The sequence below is a fragment of the Ursus americanus genome, chromosome 9, assembly GCF_024610735.1.
Source record: "Ursus americanus isolate L20-20 chromosome 9, mUrsAme1.1.p, whole genome shotgun sequence".
Lineage (NCBI taxonomy): Eukaryota > Metazoa > Chordata > Mammalia > Carnivora > Ursidae > Ursus > Ursus americanus.
Genome location: NC_142135.1, coordinates 30,133,760 through 30,155,530, shown reverse-complemented (window position 1 = coordinate 30,155,530; position 21,771 = coordinate 30,133,760). Strand labels below are relative to the sequence as shown.

The 21,771-nt window shown below is 40.3% G+C and overlaps 1 long non-coding RNA gene across 1 annotated transcript in view; it reads left to right on the top strand.

Moving 5' to 3' along the window:
• The window catches only part of LOC148109434 (uncharacterized), a 140,704-nt gene that overhangs the window by 82,300 nt on the left and 36,633 nt on the right, over window positions 1-21,771 (top strand). Inside the window, exon 2 of the long non-coding RNA XR_015725631.1 lies at window positions 1,045-1,133. This is a non-coding gene — a long non-coding RNA (uncharacterized LOC148109434). The remainder of the gene's footprint in view (window positions 1-1,044; window positions 1,134-21,771) is intronic.

The window sequence follows — 21,771 nt, the reverse complement described above, 5'->3', positions numbered from 1 at the left end:
TCCCTTTTTCTCTCTCTCTCTCTCTCAAATAAATAAATAAATAAATAAATAAATAAATAAATAAATAAAATATCTTTTAAAAAACCTGATAAATTTAGGAATGAACAACAGAACGAAACAACAGACCTTACAAATCTAAATTTGATTTTTTCATATCTGTTCATTCAATGGCTTCTGAAGACGTTTGCCCAAGTTTGAGTCCAAGATTTCAGAGATGTACTCAAATCCATTCACAGTTCACTATTCTTCTCCACCCCCCATCTTCTGGACTGCTTTTGTTGTTCTTCACCAAGGCACAGTTTTATCGTGAGAATCATTGACATTCATGTAGTAAGACAAGCAAGGCCAGAAAAGCTCTATAGACAGCAAGGCGCTCTGAAGACAAGTGCCAACAGCAATACTATTGTATAGTTCTTATGTGAAAACAGGACATCTGTAATGAGTTATACTCATTGGATAGTTTTGTGTGATTGCCACCTTAAGTGAGGTGCCTAGCCAGTAAAGTCAGTAATAGAAAGAAGAATGGCTTCAGAAAATTGAAATGAAAAATAACCATGAATTGGAGATGACAATAGAAAAAAATGTTGATGGCAAGGGATGTGGAGATTGTTGGATTGAATAGAAGAATATGATCTTGAATTGAATTAAATAAAAGAATTTGATCTCGCTTATTCAAAATTCTTTTGCAGATAAACCAGAATGTTTTTCCAACATCTAGGCCTAAATAAATTGTAGCACACACACTACAGAGTATCTACAACCATGATCAGTGTTTCAATATTTACTTTTGTATTTAGTTCAGAAATGCCACATGGCACGTTATACGTAAAGAACTTACCATGACCTAAACAGCTTCGTAAGTTTACTGTGAATAAATCACTTGAACGGATTTATCATCTTGGATATTTTCTCAAGTCACAGGATGGAATTAAAGTCTTAATAGAATGCAGAGTAGGAAATCTGTATTTTGATGTTTTGTTTGCAGGGATATTGATAAAGACATTGCTAAGGATGTTATCTCACATTTTCTATGTTGGCCCACAGAGGAGATGTTGGACAGATTGCCACGACGTAAGAAGCTGTGCTTCTCTTGAGTGATTGCTTACTACAAGTCTTAGGACATTACATATCTGGTAAGTGATTATGTTTCTGTCTTTGCTTTGGGCACTAGGAATCTCAAAGTGGAATTCACAGAGCGTTTTATAACTATGTAAGCTGTTGGGTTCAGGTTTTATGTACTGAATCCCTCTAACAGGCCTGCCTTTATTCTCCTTTGCACCCATTTCTCAATTTGTCCTTGGCTCTGTGGCGGTATCATCTATAAGCAACTCCAAATCACTTTGAAAGCATTTTAGGGTTAATTACCTGAACAGATGTTTTACCTTACCAGAACTTATAAGCATGATAAATAGGGATAAGCAATGAATGATCAAATATGGTAAAAGGACCACCAGAAAATCACATACCATTATTTTCTGAGTATGATTCTTCAATGTCTGAGGAAGATCCGAAATAGGGAAATATTAACGTTCTATAATTCCAGTAATGGAATGAAAGAAAGAAGCAGATACACCACTCAAATACAGAACAAATGCTAGATAAGTGTTATTGAAAGGAATTACGGCACCAAAGTCACTTAGAACTTGAAATTTATAACATGGTTGTGTATTGGAAGCACTTCTACAAAAGCCTTTGAGATGTATGAACTTTGTAACCTATTTTGGTTCATGTAAACCAATTGTAAATTATCCGTCCTGCTTGTGTGTCCATTTAGCCAGTTGGGAGTATTCAAGGGACCAAATTTGATTTGTTATACATTTGCTTTGGCTTATTTAAGGGTCAGATTTTTGGAACTGAATTTCAATAACATAAATAACAGCGCTGGAATTGTGATTTGAGGCCAGGCAGTCTGTTGACTTCATCCTCTAATCACTGTGTTGGATTGTTTGTATCTGTAGGGGTAGACAAAGTTAATATGTGGTAACAAATGACCTCCCGAACTTAGGGGCTTTACAGCACACAACATTGATTTTGGCATTCTCATGTACACGCGCACCATGGGCTGGCTGGGGGTTGCCATCTGTGGTCTTCAGTCTTGCTCCTAGGCTGATAGAGAAGCTCCTATCGGGGGCACTGCTGGCTCATGATAAAAGGAACGTGGAAACACGGCGATTCATGTGCTGGATCTGAATGGTTCTGAAGAGTGACCTGTTTCCCCCTCTGTTCACATTTCATTGTCCAAAGCAGGTCTGGTGGCTAAGCCTGTTGTCAACAGGACAGGGAGACAGAATTCTCGCACAGAGGAGCAGTGAATATTTTTGAATGATACAGTATATCACACTGTGGCAAAAAGTCCTACCCCCTGGCGTTTTTTGTTTTGCTAGATTGAACCTGGTAAAGTGTTTGGTACCTAAACTTTGCCAATCTGTCTAGTACGCAGATTGTCACATCGGGTTCTGATCCTGGCACAAATAAATGACACTTCCCTTTTCTTATCATGTGAAGTGATAAACCCGAAACAAAAGCCTCCCGGCATGGCCTACTTTCATACGTTCTTTTCTAAACTGCTTTATAAAGGATAAGTAGAAAGGATATATGGGGCCTAGGAAAAGGTATGAGATCTGGTATATGTTTACCTCATGCAGTTGTTTTGCAGATTAAATGAGATGTTTGGGGTGGGGGGAGTCATCGTTTGCAGGGCGTTCGGCGTGTGATAAGTGCTCAGTACGTTATTAGTGGTAGTCCTAATTCTAGCACAATGTCCTCTGGTGACTTCATGGCTCGCCTACTTGAATAGTCGTCTAGGGAAATAACTGACTTGTAAAAAACTTGAAAAAACTCCCTATTCGATAAATTTGTGTTTTATTAACACAGTAGTGTGCGTACATACACACGTGTGGACATGCACACAACTAGAAAAGATAGATGTGAGAAACTGTATTTCATCTACTAAAAAAGGCAAGTGGATGTGCCAAATGATAGAGACCGTTTACGATAAATCTGCGGCCTCTGGGTGGCTCTGTCCCCTGCAGTTTCCTGGCGGACTTGTGGGTGCACGTGGACCGCTGCGTCCACTCCCGCGGCAGGGCCCTCGCTCCAGCGCCGGCCCCTGGTGACCCGCCAGTCCTCTCACTCGACAGCATTCTGTAGGCTTGGCTGACCTTTGTGGTCGACATCAAGAAGCTTACTTAAACCTTAATGATTTCAAATGAAATCAAACTCTCTTGAATTTAGATTTTCATTAAAGCACACATGGTTTTAAAATTGAAGGGCCGAAATATTCCATAAAATATGTTTTGAATTTAACGAACCCAAGACTGTTAGCAATAATTTGAATCCCGATGAAATCGGCATGTGTGGCAAAGATTTGTCTGCTCTGGTAACCAGCAATGCATTTGTGCCCTGATTTTGACTTGACATTTTCTAGAACTATAGCAAAAGGGAATGGGGTTGCTTACCTCAGCTCAGCTCTTTAAGGCATTTTCTGAATAAAATGGAGAAAGCGTTTCAGGAAAGCAAACAAATGACCCCATTCGTTAACATACATACAATTGAGTTGACTTTTTTCTAAAGCAATTATATGTTATCATGTTAGTACTGTGCTTTGCATTTTCTTTGTCTCTTCCTCTCAAGAAATATTTTTCTTACAGTGGAAATTCAACAAATTCTTTCCTTATAAATGACATTTTCTGTTTGCATGAGGACGAGGATGAAGCAGAGCAAATACAATCCAAGTGGATGAGGCTGAGGAAGAAATACTGGGCAGAAGAGTTGTAGGAGAGCTCGCCCCTTGGCTGTAGGGGCACAGACACAGATGCACGTGCTGGCCTAGTTTTATGTCACTGGAAACAAGCCTTATCACTGAAGCACAGGGTGAATTAACATTTTGGAAAACAGTGAATTCTTTCCATTAATTTATAACTATAAAGATATTTGTTTTTTATTTCTGATTGATTTAACTATGTGAGCTCACTTCCAATTTTGAAATTATAATCTAGGTGTAAATAAGAATTGGAAGGTAAAAGGATACTATATAACTTTATAGAATTTTGAGATGAGTGCTTTTATAAAGTAAAATATATTATTTTAATGGTAGTAATCCTCCGTTGATCTCTTTTCTAAGTTGGTTTTTTAATATTTTGTCACATGCTTTGTTTCTTGAAAGTGAACGTGTAACGAATAATCTCTTTGCAATGTGACTGATTACCCTGTAACTTTTCTCCTTTGGAAGTAAGGACCAACTACGTGTTAGGTTTCGGGGGATGCAACATGGACCCACACAGCTCCAGGATTGGGAATGAGAAGATTCTGAGGAATTTTGCCAAAATGACATGGCCCCTGATGGTGGGGCATAAGGTTCCACAAAGCCCCACCTGTCTTATGGAAGGGAGGGCTTTCACCTTCACATGCCCTGGTTCCCATAGTAACTTGGTATATTATTTGTCTTTGGCATTAATAGTGGCATAGTGGCAAATCATGTTAAATTAGAGCCAGGGCCTCGGCCTCAAATGCGCTTTTGCTTCCTGATTTATGAAAGACAGTATGATTGAGAGAAAAGAATCTGTAAGTAGCAATTAGAGGAGCAAGGTAAAGAATTGCACTGAGATTTATTTTTTCAGTGAAGTGCAGTTAATGGAGCATGTAAATGGAAAGGACTTTCCATTCTTTGGCTGGCTGGTACATTCCCTGATTTAATCAAATAAGACCGAAGTGTGCCTTTTACTTTCTACGCAGTCTGACAGAGGTAATTTAGAAAGGAGCTTTTAGATGAGTGTCGGCGGCTGCTGCCGGACTTATGTCTTTATGAAGGAAATACAATTGCAAATGTCTTCTCAAGCTGATTGATAGGCAATAAGAAAGTGAAACAAGAGCTCAATCTCCAAGAAACCAGAAAAAGTTGTGTTTGTTAAATGGGGCAGAAAGATATCTGCTAGCCTCCTGGGATTTTTGTCTCTAATTTAGTGCGTATGCAGATCTGTACTGTAGCACATGAAACCAGAGCCACATTACTAATGTAACACGCCTCATTTCTGTCCCAGCGTTTTCACTGAACTGCGTATCCCACATTGCTCCAGAGCCAGCCTAAAAAATTTGGCTGATTAGAATTATCTGCATTTGTAAGTTATTGATGTTGGATCCAGAGAGAAAAGAGAATTTGCTGAGTTTGGGGCTCTAGTACCTATTGTAATTAATAGAAGGAGTTAGATTCAGATCCTTATTTTCATCCTCAGATTATTCCCTTTTGTTCATATAAAATCTATCCACTCAAATTTGAAGGCAATATTCTAAGATCACAGATTACTGCTTATTACTACAACACATGTATCCTCCTACCCTCCTTCCACTCTTTGGAACATACTTTGTATACCTAACGAGGACATGGCCTTTGCTATGGAGGTGGACCTAAAACCGATGATGATGTAGCATGTCTGGACAACAGCAGATCATTTCAGTACTAGAGGATTAAGTCTGTGTAAGGTGTTGGGAAAGAGAGTCAGTAACTCTGCCAGATAGTAACACCCGTCTGGGGGTAAGTCAGGGAAGACTTCGTGCAGGAGCCCAAGGAGAAAAGAAATTTCCAGCCAGGAGAGCACTGATAGGAAGACACAGAAGAGTAAAGTATGTTCGATTACTTAGCTCTGGTCAAAACTTCAAGGAAGGCCTAAGAACAAAGGGTGGGGACATTAACCTTTCCATCATACTGAGCTGGCTTACCACGTTGACTTGATATTGTAAGAGTGGATGGAGCTTTGACACAAAAGACATGATCAGGAGCAAAGGTTAAACATTACATGTCTCCTTGATGAGGGGCACCTGGGTGGCTCAGTCGGTTAAGTGTCTGCCTTTGGCTCAGGTCATGATCCCAGGGTCCTGGAATCAAGCCCCGCATCAGACTCTGCTCAGTGGGGAACCTGCTTCTCCCTCTGCCCGTCTCCCCTGCTTGTACCTGTGCCCATGCTCACACTCTCTCTCTCTCTCATAAATAAATAAATCTTTAAAAAACATTTCTCCTGGATGAAACTCTCAGGTGCCTAAGTGTAATATGAAGCTATGCAAGGGGCACGCTAATAAAGAAGATCCAGATATTTGGTGCAGATAGCAAAAGGCTCCTCAGTTTTGGAGAGAACATTAAGAAGCGAAAGAGATGATGACCAAAGGTGGTTGTGAGGATTCTGTCTTGGATTGCTGGTCATTTCTCTGCAGATATTGGATGAGTTATATTTGATGAGCCAAGCTTCCTTGTAGCTGGAAATACAAAGTTAGATTCCAGGAAAGAAGGCGAGATTGCAATACAGATTTGAGAGTGCCCATCATGCAGCTGGTAGTTAAAACCATGAAGTAATGGATTTAAAATATCAGAATTGCTGTACATTGAAATTCTAAACAGCCACAAAATTTAATTCCTGGTCTAAGAGGAAATGGATTAGCATTTGTGCATGATCAACCCAGCAATAATTCCCCTACCTCCCCCTTCCTAACAGTACCCAGAGTTTTGGGGGGCATCCACACATCTTTCCATTATGTCACTGACGTGTGTCCTAAGAAGCTGACTTAAACCCAGCTCTAGGGACGAGTCCTAGTTTATTTAGCCGTTCAGAGTAATCCTAGACTGTTGCCATAATGATGGGTTCAAATAACCCAAACCTAAGACATTCAGAACATAGCATTTCCAGGGTGAGAGGGATTCATTGAGGAAGGGGCAAAGACCCAATTAAATTTAATTGGACATGATAGAAAATTTGCTAGAGATTGTTTTTGGGGAAAAACTCCCCAAAGACCATCTTATTCTGAGAGGTATGGCATGTTAATGTGAAACATGGAACCGTTATAGCATAAGATGAAACTTAAACCAGAGAAGCAGAAGAGTAGGAAAGAAACCAGGCTCTTGATGAGCTGCCTACTCAAATTGGCTCTGAAACCGGCCTTAACTGAAAATTTCAGTGGTATTCATTTATAGGTTGTTACTTTGTAAGGCCAATTCTGGTTGAGTTTTCTTTTATTTGCAATGGAAGTCATCCTCACTGATACAGTTGCATTATCACAATCAAGAAGACATTGAACACAGTGACAAATGCCCCGGATTGCTGACATAGGCATGGGTTTGGCAATTGCAGTTTGTTCCCTACCTTTGCTAGGGCAGTTCTGGCCGAGTGGATGGGGAGAAGTAGATTTCAGTGGGTAGAGGATGGGAGATGAAAAAACAGCAACTTCAATAAGGGCAAACATTTTGGTCTTTAAAAAATGTATTATTGTATCCCCAGCACTTAGAAGAGGTCCTGACATACAGTGTGCACTCAACATATTCTGGAGAGAGCAAATGTGCAAACATTCGTTGCATATTTCTCAATTACAAAGCATGAGGAGAGGAGAATAGAGCATGGTGACTTGCTGAAAGAGGGTGCATTAAGTAACAAAATAATTTGAGATTGGAAAATTTTTAGCTTGGCAACTTTTTAAGTGAGTAATCAGAAGAAATTCAGGAAAATGTAAAAGATGATGGAAAAGGCTGGAAAATGTGAAGGATAGGCCTAGAAAATTCTTGAGAAGGTAGAAGATGGAAAGAGAAAATCTTGCAAGATTCAGGCTGAAAAGAAAAATAGACTACTTACAAAGGAAGAAAAACGATACTGGAACTCTGGGAGCCAGAAGATGTTGGACTCGCTGCCATAGAACACCAGGGGGAATGGGCTGCAAGCCGAGAATGTTGATGTTAACTCATCTGCTAAGGGAAGAGAAAGATTTGTGGATTTGCAAAGATTCAGGGAGAATGTCAAGCACATACCCCAAATGGGAAAGATACTTGAAAATCTTACAGCGGAAGAGACCTCAGTATAAATGGAGATGAAAAGAAGAAACAATGGCACGCAATAAAAATACACCAGTGTACATTAAAGGCATGTAAATGGGTAATGATAATGGAACATTAAATGCATCATTTAGGTGCTAAATTCACACTGTTAGAACAGAAGGGATGTAGAAGAAGGGAAGAGTGCAGTTACTAAACGTTTGCCTTAGAAACGTAGAATTTAGGTGTGGTGGAGTGGGCTGGAGTAAAGTTCTCATTCTACAGAACTCATCATCGAGAGTGAGAATGGACAAAGTCAAGTTTTTTAGTGCGGCCTTGCTTGGGGGGCAGGGGGAAGAACACGTAGTAGAGACATAGCTCATCTAAGTTGGGAGAAAGAGTTATTTTGGTTTCATATAAAAAGAGATAAGTAAGTGTTTGATTATGAGTGTTGGAATGGTAGAATGGAAAAATACAGAGTTTCAAGTTCAATGCAGGGGAAAGAGGGAATAACTGGCAAAACAGCCAAAGCAAGTGAAAAGAATGAGGAAACCATAAGAAAATGAAAATAAGTAAACCGAGTAAGATGCAAAGAATAAAGTATATAAATTGTTGCATATGACTTAGTCAAATTCTCTTATTGAAAGAAACCGAGAGGTTGGGTTTAAAATAAAAGAAAGCAGATAACATTCTTAAAAGTGATAAAATGTGAAAACAGGAGGATGGACGAGAGAGTCCCAAGGCAAACAAAAAGAGGAGAGTGGCAATATTTATTAGACGAGATGGAATGTAAGATTAAAGTTTCAAATAGTGTGTGATCAAAGAAGGCGTTAGATCTGACAACTTTCTTGGTGAGATTTCCATGTGTGTGAAATGGTACTTGTAGAGACTGTAATATGAAAATCATTTGTATAAAAACAATCCCCCAAACCAAGGTACGTGTGTGTGTGTGTGTGTGTGTGTGTGTGTGTAATTCTATGATCATTGTCCTAGATGCGTACATATATTTTTTTAAAGATTTTATTTATTTATTTGACAGAGATAGAGACAGCCAGCGAGAGAGGGAACACAAGCAGGGGGAGTGGGAGAGGAAGAAGCAGGCTCATAGCGGAAGAGCCTGATGTGGGGCTCGATCCCATAACGCCGGGATCACGCCCTGAACCGAAGGCAGACGCTTAACCGCTGTGCCACCCAGGCACCCCATAGATGCGTAGATATTAAGGAGCCTTCCTAAGCCAGTTGTCTCGGTATCACAGGGCTAATGCCTGCCGCAAGGGTTAGGCAGAAGGAGAGCAGAATATACCCTTAACACTTTGAATCTGTGCGTCATCCTTTCACTGACATTTCCTACAGACACATTAGTTTCAAAGAGACAGATGTATACATAAAGATTTTATTGTTAGTCCCCTGACCCTGGGTAGTTGCTTTAAATATCCTACAAAGGTCTGGAGTCACCTTTATTTGGGTGATTTTAAAGAAAAGACCATTTAGTGTAAAAATTCTTGGTAATTCGGAATTTTTCTATATGTTTCAAAGTCTAAGACGTGTAACCATGATTTACATAAATATAAAAAACAGGCAAGTTCTCCAGAGCATAAAGAACTCTCTTGCATGAAAAAGCAAAGTAACTTTGTGATATGTTTAGATACATTAGTCAGAGACGAGACTAGTTTTTCCTTCTATAGCTATAGGACCCTAGCCAGAATGCTCTCTGCTTAAAAGAAAAGCCACACGATGAATTCGTGGACACAGGAAGGATGAATTCATTGACAGAGGGTTGGACTGATTATAAGGTTGATGTTGGTGAGCACATTATAACTTCAGTGTGTAAATTTAACTTCTGATAACTTTTTTTTTTTCAATTTTTAGCGAGTATGGTTTCCTATAGCAAATGTCTTACAATGTTTGTGGTCATCAAAAGCTTTACTGTGAAGAGTTACATTCCTTTGTGATTAAACCAAAGGTTAGTTAAGCAGTTGAATATTAAAGAGAGGAACTTTAATCATGCTAATAAGAAACAGAGCTTGCATAGATTTAAACTTAAATAAGACCATTGCTCCTTCAGGCCATTCTCTGCATCACGGGCTACCCGTGCTCTCTGTCTCCCAGACAGGTTCTACCAGGGAAAGGCAGAGGCGGGGTATTGGACGTTGGGAGGAGAATGGGTTGGGGTATTTATCTCCCTCCTCTTGCTACAGGTTGGCTGCATGTGTGTCTGGATGTCAATGCTGTCCAGTTATCCCTTTCTGCACAGTTCTCTCTGGGTTCCAGTAACCGCCTTCTCCCCATGCCCCTTCCGGCCTGGATGTCCTCCTGGCCTCCACTATGCCCCAGGCTGCTGTACTCCACTCAGAATGGGGCAGACAACCCCTTACTGAACATTCGTCAATAGCTAGTGTGATTGTGCCAGATGTTTGCTCTGAGGCCCCGTCCAGTACCGAGTACTCTGCCCCTCTCTTCTGCCTCTTATTCAGAGGTGCAGTTTCAACGCAGGATGTTTTTACTTACGGCAACGAGATCTCAAAATAAGTTTAATCAAATACAAGCTTACTTTATATTGGCACAATTGAGACCAGCCAAAAAAATTGTTTACTAATCCTGATTTTCAAACTTACATCCTGTTTAGTAAGTTGCTAATCAGGGACCACCCAATTATGATGTGGCTATTATGATCTATGCGTTTCATTACTGTATATGTTTGCAGGTTTATGCCTATATCTCTTTAGACTGTGGAATTAACATGTGGACATTTTCTGGCAGTGCTCTGTCCTTAAGAGAATCCTGAGCAGGTCTCCGTGACCACGATGTCTCCTTCTGTGCTCATTTGTGAGACCACTGGCTCAGCGGGGCCCCTCAGGGTGTGTAAGAGGATGTGTGTGTATCCAAATCTCTCTAGAAGAGGACCTCTGAGCCTGTGCGCTGTGGGTGAACAGTGACTGTTCATCCATTCGTTCATCTAGTGAAGAATTCATGTGGCAGTTGGAATCCCTAGGTAGTAAACTAGAGACTTTCTCCTGCTCCAGGCCCTATAACCTAGCTGAAGACAGTGAGGTGTTTCTCAAGCTGCGAAAATGCTAAAGAGCTTGATGGAAGGTGACCAACTACTAAAGGGGAGCCCCTGACAGCCCAGCACGCAGACTGATGAAGAGGTTTTGTTGAGTCCTGACCCTCCAGCTTGGCTTGCATTTAGGAAAAACACCCCGTGCAATACACCTCTTGCTGACACGAAACAGATGTTGGAGGGTTTCTGGCTCGGACTTTCGGTCACCTGATTAATGCTGTCCTGCTCAGGTCAGCAGCTTTTCCCAGGATTCCTGACCGGATATCCAAGAGGTGAGGAAGGGGGTGGAGGTGTCCCCCCTCCAGGCCTGGCTCCATTCGGTGGATGGTAAAGATGATGATACGATGAACAGGAGAAATTTGGAGCCCTAAGACAGATTTCCTCTGGATACAAGGAAGAAATGAGGGCCACTTTGGAAGACAGTTTGGTGGTTTCTCATAAAACTGAGCAGACTCTTGCCTTGTGATCCAACAGTTGTAGTCCTTAGTATTTACCTAAACGAGTCGAAAGTGGATGTCTACACAAAAACCCGCACACAGATGTTCACAGCAGCTTTATTCGTGATTTCCAAAACTTAGAAGCAAGCGAGAGTCCCTCAGTTAGTGAATGGGTAAATCAACTGTGGTATATCTGGACATTGGAATATTACCTAGCGCTACAAAATGAGCCATCAAGGCGAAATGCCTGTTGCTGAGAGAAGCCAATGTGGAAACTTCCATATAGCATGATTTTCATTATCTACCATTCTAAAAAGGGCAAAGCGAAGCAGATAGTAACAAGATTAGTGGTTGCCAGGGTTCAGGGTGCGGGACGAGGAGGGATGAATGGATGGAACACAAAAGATTCTTGGGGCAGTGAAACTATTCTGTGTGAGGTTATAGATGGTAGAGACATGTCATTAGACTTCTGTCAAAGCCCGTAGACTGTACAACACCCAGACCATCCACGGTCCCTAAGTGCTAGTGATGTGTCCGTGTAAGCGTATGGATTGTGACACATGCGCCACTCTGGGGCAGGATGTTGATAGTTGGGAGGCTGAGGGGGGGGGGCCATGTATATAGCAAATCTCTGTACTTTCTGTTGAACTTTTCTGTGAACCTAAAAATACTTTTAAAAAATCTGTTTAAGAAAAGAAGAGGCCCAGATGTAAACATGACTTGAGAAGGTGAAGCAGGGTGGCTCATGGAGTCTCTGGTTCCCTGGTCACAAGTAAAGCGTATTCATACAGCCTCTGTTTGAGTCCTCGGATCCTTCCACACTGCTGGTCAGGCTAAGAGAGCAGAGCATCAGAACCGCAAAGGAGGAAAGGTCACTCAGTAGTCAGGGTGATGTAGGTGAGGTTCAGTGGGTGGAGTCAGGAGCCGACGACCAAGAAAGAATTCCTGAGACGTCTTTGGTGCAAAATGGTGGGTTATTAAAGCACAGAGACAGGACCCGTGGGCAGAAAGAGCTGCTGCCCCGGGGTTGTGAGGGGTGGCTGATTAGGTACTATGGGGTTGGGGGAGGTAAGGAAAAAGGGAGGTTTCAAAAACGATTTTTGATTTTCATTTTCATATGTTAAAGAAGACTCCCAGGATACCCCGGGCCCTGCCATTGTCAAGTTAAGGTTGTTTCCCCCTCTAGCAAGGCGTTAGCATTAAGATAGTTGGGAGATTCCTGGAAGAATGTCACACTTGTCCCACCCAGGAGTGGGGGTGGAGGGAGATTGCAGGGTGTCAGCTTGTGCTTTGTCCTCAGTTTGCCTTCTGTTCCCTCATCCATGGGGCATAGCCCTGTCTGCAACTTACTCTCCTGATGTGTTCCGTGCCCACGGGAATCTACGTTACCAGTAGTGGGAAGTTTCATAAACACACTTGATCTATTCAGGTTTCTTTGCTGTTGAGAAAACTTCCTAAGTTCCTGCTTGTGTTGTAGAAGCCTGGAGGTGTCCTAACTCTAAAGATCCTCCCTGCTCAAAGTTTTTCTAAGAGTAAAAGAAGAGATAGAATGACTGTTGACACCAAAGGCCAAATGAAATATTCTGTGCCATGATTGCATGTTGTTGGAACCCTGAAGCTTTGAGGCAGTGTTTTCTGAAGCCCTTCATCTTCCAGTAGCTGCCAGTTGGCCAAGAGAGAAAACAGCAGGGGGACACATTTCTGTATGTTACTATCCATAAAGGTTTTGGATATTTCCCCCAGAGAATCTGATGATCCTTTGGCAGACAGTAGATAATTAATCCACTATCCCATCCTTGCAGAGGAGAAAGTTTTCTGATTTCACAGATGGGGGAAATGGGATCACCAGTGGAGGAGAAACTGGCCAAGGTCTGGGTCTGGGGAGAAAGTGTCAGAGACCTTGTTTCACGGTCAAGTCGAACAGCTTGGACTACTGGATACTTGTGATACTGTGGGATGCTGCTGCAATTGCCAAGAAAGATTGGTTGGTTTGTCTTGACCTAGTCATTTCAGAAGTCAGTGGATATACAGGGCCGCTTGAATTTGGGACAGAAGTGTCCTGACATTTCTCATGCTGTGTGTTCTTTCATCTCTCTCTTGGAAATTCAGCACATGGCATTTATCCCATTAGTGGTAGGAGAAAAAGTACTGATTACCTTCCAACAATATGATGTATGTCAGTGGGTTAGAGCTGTGGTGGTAACGCATTCTTCTCTGCTTAGGCTGTACGTGTACTTAAGCACCCTTGAAATCGGAAAGTGGCAGCACTAAAAGCAGCTGAGCCCCTTTTCCTAGCTACTGCCCAGATACGGATTTCTAATTTAAACAAATACCTTAATCCAAGCTGTGGAACTCTGAAGAGGAGATTATGACAGATTCTATTTCCAGTTTCATTTCTTTGTGGTAGTTTGTCTTGATTTTACAAATTTAAGTTGATGTTAAAAAAGGAAAGACATGGAGCGCCTGCGTGTCTCAGTTGGCTAAGTGTCTTTGATTTCAGCTCAAGTTATAATCTCAGGGTGGTGAGATCAAACCCAGCCTTGGGCTACGCACTCACCGGGGAGTCGGCTTGAGATTCTCTCTCCCTCTGCCCCTTCCCCCATTCCTGCTCTCTCTCTCTCTCTAAATAAATAAAATCTTTAAAAATAAAGACACATAAAGATGTGTCTTTAAAACACATACACCCACAGGCTTAATAATATCACCAAACCTGGCTAGCTTGAGCTTCAGAATATTTTGTTCCAGCGCTGTATTTGACTGCTTTAGGATAGTATGAGAAATGTGGAGAAATGTCTGTTTCCTACTGGGACGGGAGGACTGGGGTAGTTTTTCCCGTAGGGTCTGTTTCCTTACTGCAGAATGACATTAGGAAAGAGTTGGATCAGTTCTCACCTTAATGTCTTTGGTCTCCTGTGTTTGGTCTAGGCCAACTACATCTGGAGAAATGGCTGAGCTGAGCCCTCTGCTGAATTGTTTGACTCTAATGATGCTACCATGGTCTGAACTTTTGTCTTCTCCCCCGCTCCCTGCCAAATTCATATTTTGAAACCTAATCCCCAATATGATAGCATTTGGAGGTTGAGGCTTTGGGAGGTGATTAGGTCATGAGGGCGGAGACTTCTAATGGGGTTAGTGCTCTTATAAGAGACCCCAGGGAGCTTCATCATCCTTCCCTCCGGGAGGACACAGTGAGGAGACAGCTATTTATGAACCAGGATGTGTGTCCTCACCAGACACTGAATCTGCCAACACCTTGACCTTAGATTTCCTAGCCTCTAGAACTGTGAGAAATAGATTAGTGTTTGTGTATAAGCCCCCCAGTCTATGGTATCCTTTCAGAGCTAACAAGTTCTAAAGAGTAAGTTGTATTTATGGCAACAGTAGCAAGAGGCAGGGACATTGAAAAGCCATATAGGGTAGGGGTTGTGAATGGGTTTGGAGTTTGGGCGCCCACAACTTGAATCCCAACTTCGACGGTTAGTTGTTGCATGGCCTTGGGCAAGGTGTAATTTGCTCATCTATAAAATGGTTTCAAGAAAAAAAAAATACATGCAGATAACACTTTTAGCATGGTTGCTGGCCTAGAATGAATATTCAGTGTATTGCATAATGATAGTAACACTGGAAGTAGATCAACTTTGTATTTGAATCAAAATCCTGCATTCATTTCCAGCAACAGAGTTAGAAAATCTGAATAATCTGAGATTAGGACCCAGGCATGGGCTTTTTACAGATCTCCGTAGAGGATAATGTAGGGACTAGATGGAAAATCACCCTTCTGGGGTTGGGACTTTCTCTGACCTCGCTCCGCTTGGTCTCTGAATATCTACCTCCAGTAACTGTAGACCCTACTCTGTACGGGTCAACTCCTAGTCCTGACCCAGCCTTTCTCTATTACTGTGTGATCCCTGCCTCATTAACACAACCATTTCTCTGGCCAACCCCCTGAACCCCACACTTCAGTGAGCACAGAGAGGGCTCCTAGAAAGATGGTATTTGAAAGAGAACCATAGTTAGACTGAGCTAGGACAGGTCTTTTGTATAGAAGATGCAACCAGTGAAAAGATGCTAAATTTAGAAGTGGTAAGAACCATGTAGCCTGTGAGGAAGTTGCATAGACAAAAATGAAAAACACATTTTTCTGATTCATCTATATTATTACTGAAATAATTTTACCCTAACTCCCTACATTCCTTGCATCAGTTATGCAAGAGGGTAATAAAATTCTCAGCCTGGAATTTGGGTGAACTCTGTTAGTTGTTGAGGGAATGGTAGACATTCAAATATCCTGTTCATCTGTGGGTTTAGGGAACAGTGGACATTTTTGTTCACCTGTGGGCGGTACCAGGGTCATGGAGCAGGATTGGGAATGATCACAGGTGAGTAAAGCATCTGTTCATAGAGCATTCAAGAAGGGAACCAAACCAAGCCTTTAGATAGTGAACACAGCAAGGATAGTCTCTGAGAGTGGAAAGTATGGCCACACAGTTGGAGCCCTAAGTGAGATTTCTAGAAGCACAACTTGAGATCAGAAGTCCATTCATATGAAACTGGATAGATTTGTCCGATGTAGTGTTAGGAGCACAGGTGAAAATGCTCGCAGATTAACTAGATATCAAAGAATAGTGAACAGATTGTAAATCAGGAGAAATCAGCTTGAGGTTGCCACTTTTTTCAAATTAGGGAATAACTTAATGTTATAAGACCCTTAGGACCAGGCTTAAGTACTTGTAGTTGTTGGGAATCTTCAGTCAAGATCAGGAGGTTTAACTGTGAGGAAGGTGGGGAAAAAAATGAAGCCAAAAGCAAGGAGGAAAGAGCTAATACCATTAGAACATTACCAACTTTGAATTTTTCCTAGATGCAGTTTGCAAAGTAATATTGCAAGTGAATGTTGCTACCACCTATCATCTGTTAAGTACTTACTCTGTGTAAGAACTGTGCTAAGTATTTTACATCTGTCATCTATTAATTCTTCCCAGCAACCCTGTAGGTAGATTCATTTAATCACTGAGAAAACTAAGTTTCAGAGAAGTAATATGCTAGTTTGACAGAGCTGTCAGTGAAAGAGCTAGAATTCAAACCCAGATGTGTTAACTAATCTATATCTTCTGATTTTAGCTGTGATGTGTTTGTGATAAAAGCATGATAGTCCTTTCCAAAGTAGTTCTCTTTATTCCTTTCCACTTGTAACTCCAGCTTTCCCAGAAGGAAAATGAGGACATGTGAAAAAAAATGCAAGAATATACACACCTTATCTCCCTCTTTCTCCCTCCCTCTCTCTCAACCATCTCTATCATCTATTATCTAATGTATATTTATATAATGCTAAGCAGCATCTGTTGATATGTCATACAAATACTGAGCTCCTATTCTGCCTTAAACATTTAGGAAGATGGTGTAAAAAATTCAAGCATGTAGGAAACACTCTTCCTGAGCTCAAGGAAGTCCAGTTGGGGCAATAAGATAAATGCTGTAATAATGTAAGGAAGGTCGTGTGTATACATGCTATGCAAATAAATGCTAGAGGGGTCCACAAGAGGGAAAGTCCTCTTTGATAATTGGGGATGACTTTATGGGTATGGGGCAGTTTGGTTAGGACTTCATAGAATTCTGTAAAAATCAGTTGGCTCAACTTCGGGGCTTTATGTCTGCGTCAGGAGTATCTAGCCTGGTGCCTAAGACAGAGTAGGAGTCAATGTTTTCAATTAAAAGACTGAGGCAATGAATGATATCCGTTGACCATTTAGGTCCTCTACTTTTTGCAACAGATTCATGGCTGCACACAAATTACTCTCTTTGTACAACTGTTGTGCATTATTTAAAGGCTAATTACATTTACCATCAAGCCTTTGAATCCAATCATCTTCTAATATTTGTGGTTATTGTAAGGGGCTCATAAGGAAAAAAATCCCAAAAAACCTGGAAATGGAAAAAAAAATCGCTTTGACCTGGAGAAGAAACTCAAAGTGTTTTCAATTAGACTCATTAAATTGTGCATATCTGTATTTTTCCACAAGTAGAAGCTTGCAAAATCTGCAGACATGCAGTTCTCGTCCTGTTGAAAGATACTCGAAAATATTTATTTTGTCTTTAGGCAACCAATAGTAATGTGTTATTGTCTACCAATTTCAAATAGCTTTAATCTTCTAGTCTTTCTCTCTCAGGAAGTTGCTTTAGCTATCTATTTCTGTATAACAAATTACCCTACAACAGCAAACACTGGTTATCTCGGTTTCTGCACGTGAGGAATTCGACAGCAGCTCTGCTGGGTGGTTCTAGGTCCACATTTCTCATGACATTGTAGTCAGGGTGCCAGCCTGGGCCGCCGTCATCTGAAATCTTGTCTGGAGCTGAGGATTTACTCCCAACCTGCATCATGAGTGAGTAGGAAGCCTCAGTGTATCACTAGCTGTTGGGAACAGACCTCAGTGCCTTGCCACACAGCCTCTGCATGGGGCAGCCCACAACGTGCCAGCTGGCTTCCTTCAGCATAAGTAATCCCGGGAAAAGAGAGAGAACAGGGGAAAAGCCTGTCTTTTTATAACCTAGTGTCTGAAATCTCATACCTTTGTTTTCAGTGTATTCTATTTATTAGAAATGAATATTAAGTCCTGCTCCTTTCAAAGGGAAGGGGATCCAAGAAGAGGTGGAGAAGCACAGAATTCGTGGAGAGATTAGTTTGAAACCACCTTGATCACGTACTGTGTTTGTCTCTGTGCGTAGTCTTTCTGCCGTAGAATAAAAGAATTTTTTCTTTTGAAAGGAATTATAGGCATTTTGATATATATCACTTTCTGTATTACAAATACATTGGCATAATGGCCTTGGGTTATTTTGGTAAGTATTTAAGAAACAGACCTTTGTGAAGCTTCTTGTTCTGAACGTTTATCATGCTAAATAAAGAATAGTTTTGCTCCATCTGAACAAAACGTTTTTACTTTTTTGGCCCTGAGAACCTTTAAATGATCAGATTTCCTCCTCTTGCTATCTGCAAGATTTGAAGTAAAATTTCTGGCCCAACTTTAGTGAAATTAAAAATCTTTTGTATATACTTTGAGAACTAATTTCATACCTGACTTCCTCTTATTTTCTTATAACTGACCCTTATCCCAATTTTTTTACTTTCTCTTTATTGTTTTTGTAAATTTTTGCATTTTTTTTTCAAAATGCATTTTGAAAATGTCCTCTCATCACTTTTGGAACAAAAGAGGTTATAAATAAGTGTGGGGCTTATATGTGTGAGTGTGTGTGTGGGGGGGTATATACTTTATCATTCTAAAATAATGACTCTCATTTATTGAATGTTATGTATAAATCATTTTATGGTTATTATTTAATTTAATGTTCACAAAGATCCTTCGATATAAAGAACATCATCCCCATTTATAGATGACGCAGCAAGGTTAAAAATTGCTCGTAATCGGCAGGACCAGAATGCAAACCCATGTCTGTCTAACTCCAAAGCCTCTCCCACAACTCAGAGCAAAAGTAAATGGCTGAGATGCCTGCACCCTCAGCCTCAGACTCTTCCAACACAGCTAGCTCTCTTGACCATCACTCCTGATGAGTCCTGCTTGCTCAGGAGAAAACATTACATTGCTGTCTCTGGATCACATGCTTGAACAGAAACATTGTTTGTGGTACAAGGGGTTTACTTCCCAACTATTTTCTGTCCCATACATTCCTCTCCTCCACCCACCCCAAACGATATAAAACAAAACATAAGACAGCACTAGTGGAATATGAACTAAGATTTATATTTTGGGGAGGCACAAAAAGCTTTGTGGACTTAGCATACTTGAAAAGTATCTCTGAGGGCTCAATTTGACTCTGTAAAATTTCCCTTCACATTTATGTGTTTGGACTTTGGGATTGAGATAAATACTTCCCTTGATATCAGTCCTACTGCCAAAATTAAACTATAGCCATCTTCCTATTTTGAAAACAAATCTGTACAAATTACTGAACCATAAAGAATTTCTACCTGTGTTAATAAACTGATGACCTAAAATCAGAGAGAAGGGAGGCATGGTGTATACTTCATTTCATCTGTTGGCCGATGAAGGCAGGGAATCAACTTTATGAGATTCAAATTCACATTTTGCTTTCAATCATCTTTAAGTCTAGAGAAATATTCTTTTCACTGTCAAACTTTCCACATGAGTAGATTTTGGAGTAGTCTATTTAATCCATTCTATGACAGGTTGGCAGGGATGGAAGCCCTTGATTTGATAGGCACGAGCCCTATGAGCTGCATGTGGTCTGTAATGTTCATCTGTTGACTTGGCTGAGGGGAAACTCAATTTATTCAGCATCAGGATATGAGTATTGGTTGATTGTAGCTCTTGCTTCATTTGCTTCATATAAATGGCATTTTACTTTAGACCCAGGAAATAAGTCCAGATTTAAAGTTATAATACAAATAGCTTATATTTTTATAGCAATCTTTTTTTAAAATGTCTGGAGGGATTGGATTCCTTTAGAATGTAGATGTAGCAGACTGCTCAAGTATCCTAGAAGTTGAATAGAGCAGTAGAAAAAGAGTCTCATGGGTTGAAATAGTATAATTATTAGACTTTCTCTAATTAAAAAATAAAGCAATCACTCTATCCTCAGATCTCTGAAAATGCGAAAGAAATTGTCTTCTCAGGACATGGTTGGAAACTAAACAATTCTTAGGGAAGATTTAGAAAAGGCATTGGCTGGGGTGCTGATTTTTCTGTATCTTTTCTGTCTCGAATCCTTTCTTTAAATTTGTAATTTCTGAAGAAATGGACCAAAAAAATTTTGATCTGATACAGCCAAATTTTTCCTGTTACTTAAACTAACTTGGAAAAAACTAACACTCACAACTGTGTATTGGAGATGGTAGAGTTTCTGGGGTACAACAAATATACAACATCAAACATTTTGGACATTCATTCATTGATTCATTTAACAATTTTTTGACTACCTACACTACCACCAGGCAGTGTTTGAGGTACTCGAGGATCCAGCAGTGGGAAAAAAAAGTGAAGAGAGCAAAGACAAAAATCTGTTCTCTTGGAGCTCGTTTACTAATTAGGGAATAAGACAATATATGGCATAAGCAAAACATATAGTTTGTTAGACAGTGGTAAATACCAAAGAGAAAAACAGGGAGGGGGTGGAGGAAGTGTTAGGGGCAGGAGAGATTGAAAGTTGACAGCCTGTAGGCAGAGAAGTCTTCATTGAAAAGATGGCATTTGAGTAGAGACATGTTAGGAGGGAAGGAGTAAACCATGTTGAGATACACGGAAAGGGTTTCCGGGCAAAGAAACAGCAGTGCAAAGATACTGGGGTGAGAGCCTTTCTGACTGATTATGGAACAGAAGGCAAGGCCAGTGTGCCTAGAGTAAAGTAAGGGAGGGGAGGATTATAAGAGAGGAGTTAGAATAAGAATTGTTGGGGACAAGAGGCAAATCCCCTGTTACTCTGTCAGTATTTCTCAGTGCATTGTTCCATGTCTAGTAGTATCTCTGGCCTCTGTCCATTAGATTACAGCAGCCTCCCCCCAGAGCGAATACTCAAAATGTCTCCAGACATTGCCAAGTATTTCCTGGGGGTAAAATCACTGCTGAGAATCACTGCTTTAAGTGATATGAGAAGCCACTGGAAGGTTTAGAACAGGGGGTGCATGTTCCGACTTAAAATTTAATAAAGTCACTGACAGCTATTTTGAGTATAAACTGGAGGGGACAAGAGAAATCATACAATATTTCTGTAATTCAATAGATTCTGAATTTTAAATCTGGATGTTGCTATATTCAGAGGCCGCTTCTCCTTCTATGATGTCTGATTAGCTCAATAGTTAAAGGAAATTTGTAGATATCGTAGGAAACCCCAAAATGGCATCCCTTCTTTCCATTACAAATAGAAACTTTAAGTTTTCCTAACTTGTTAAAGGAAAAAAAAAAAAAACCCTCAGGTTATCAGTATGAACAAACATTAGAAGACTGACTTTTATAGCCATCTATTATTCCATATATTGTTTTTTTAATGGAATTCTTTACAAAGTGGCAACATCTCATCCTAATATTAATGTGTGTTTAAAGTTAATATATGCTTAATATAGTAATATATGTTAATATTAACATATTTAAACATATATATAGCAAACTATCATATTAAGGACCAAAATTGCTGGATAACTTTCTATTTTCATTATCAAAATCCTAATATTATATCTACCATGAAATTAAAATTAATGTCCATTAAAAAAAAGATTGAATTTCATACAAAAATTTTAAAGCTTTGGGCACCTAGCTGGTTCAGTCTGTAGAGCATGTGACTCTTGATCTTAGGATTGTGCGTTCGAGCCCCACATTGGGTGTAGACATTACTTAAAAATAAAAAATCTAAAAAAAATTTTTTAAAGGTTTTCTATTACAAAGAGTGCCATATGGTAAAATAAGGCAGTTGCAAATGTTAGTTTTGGTCAAATGTTATTTTGTATATGTAAGTGA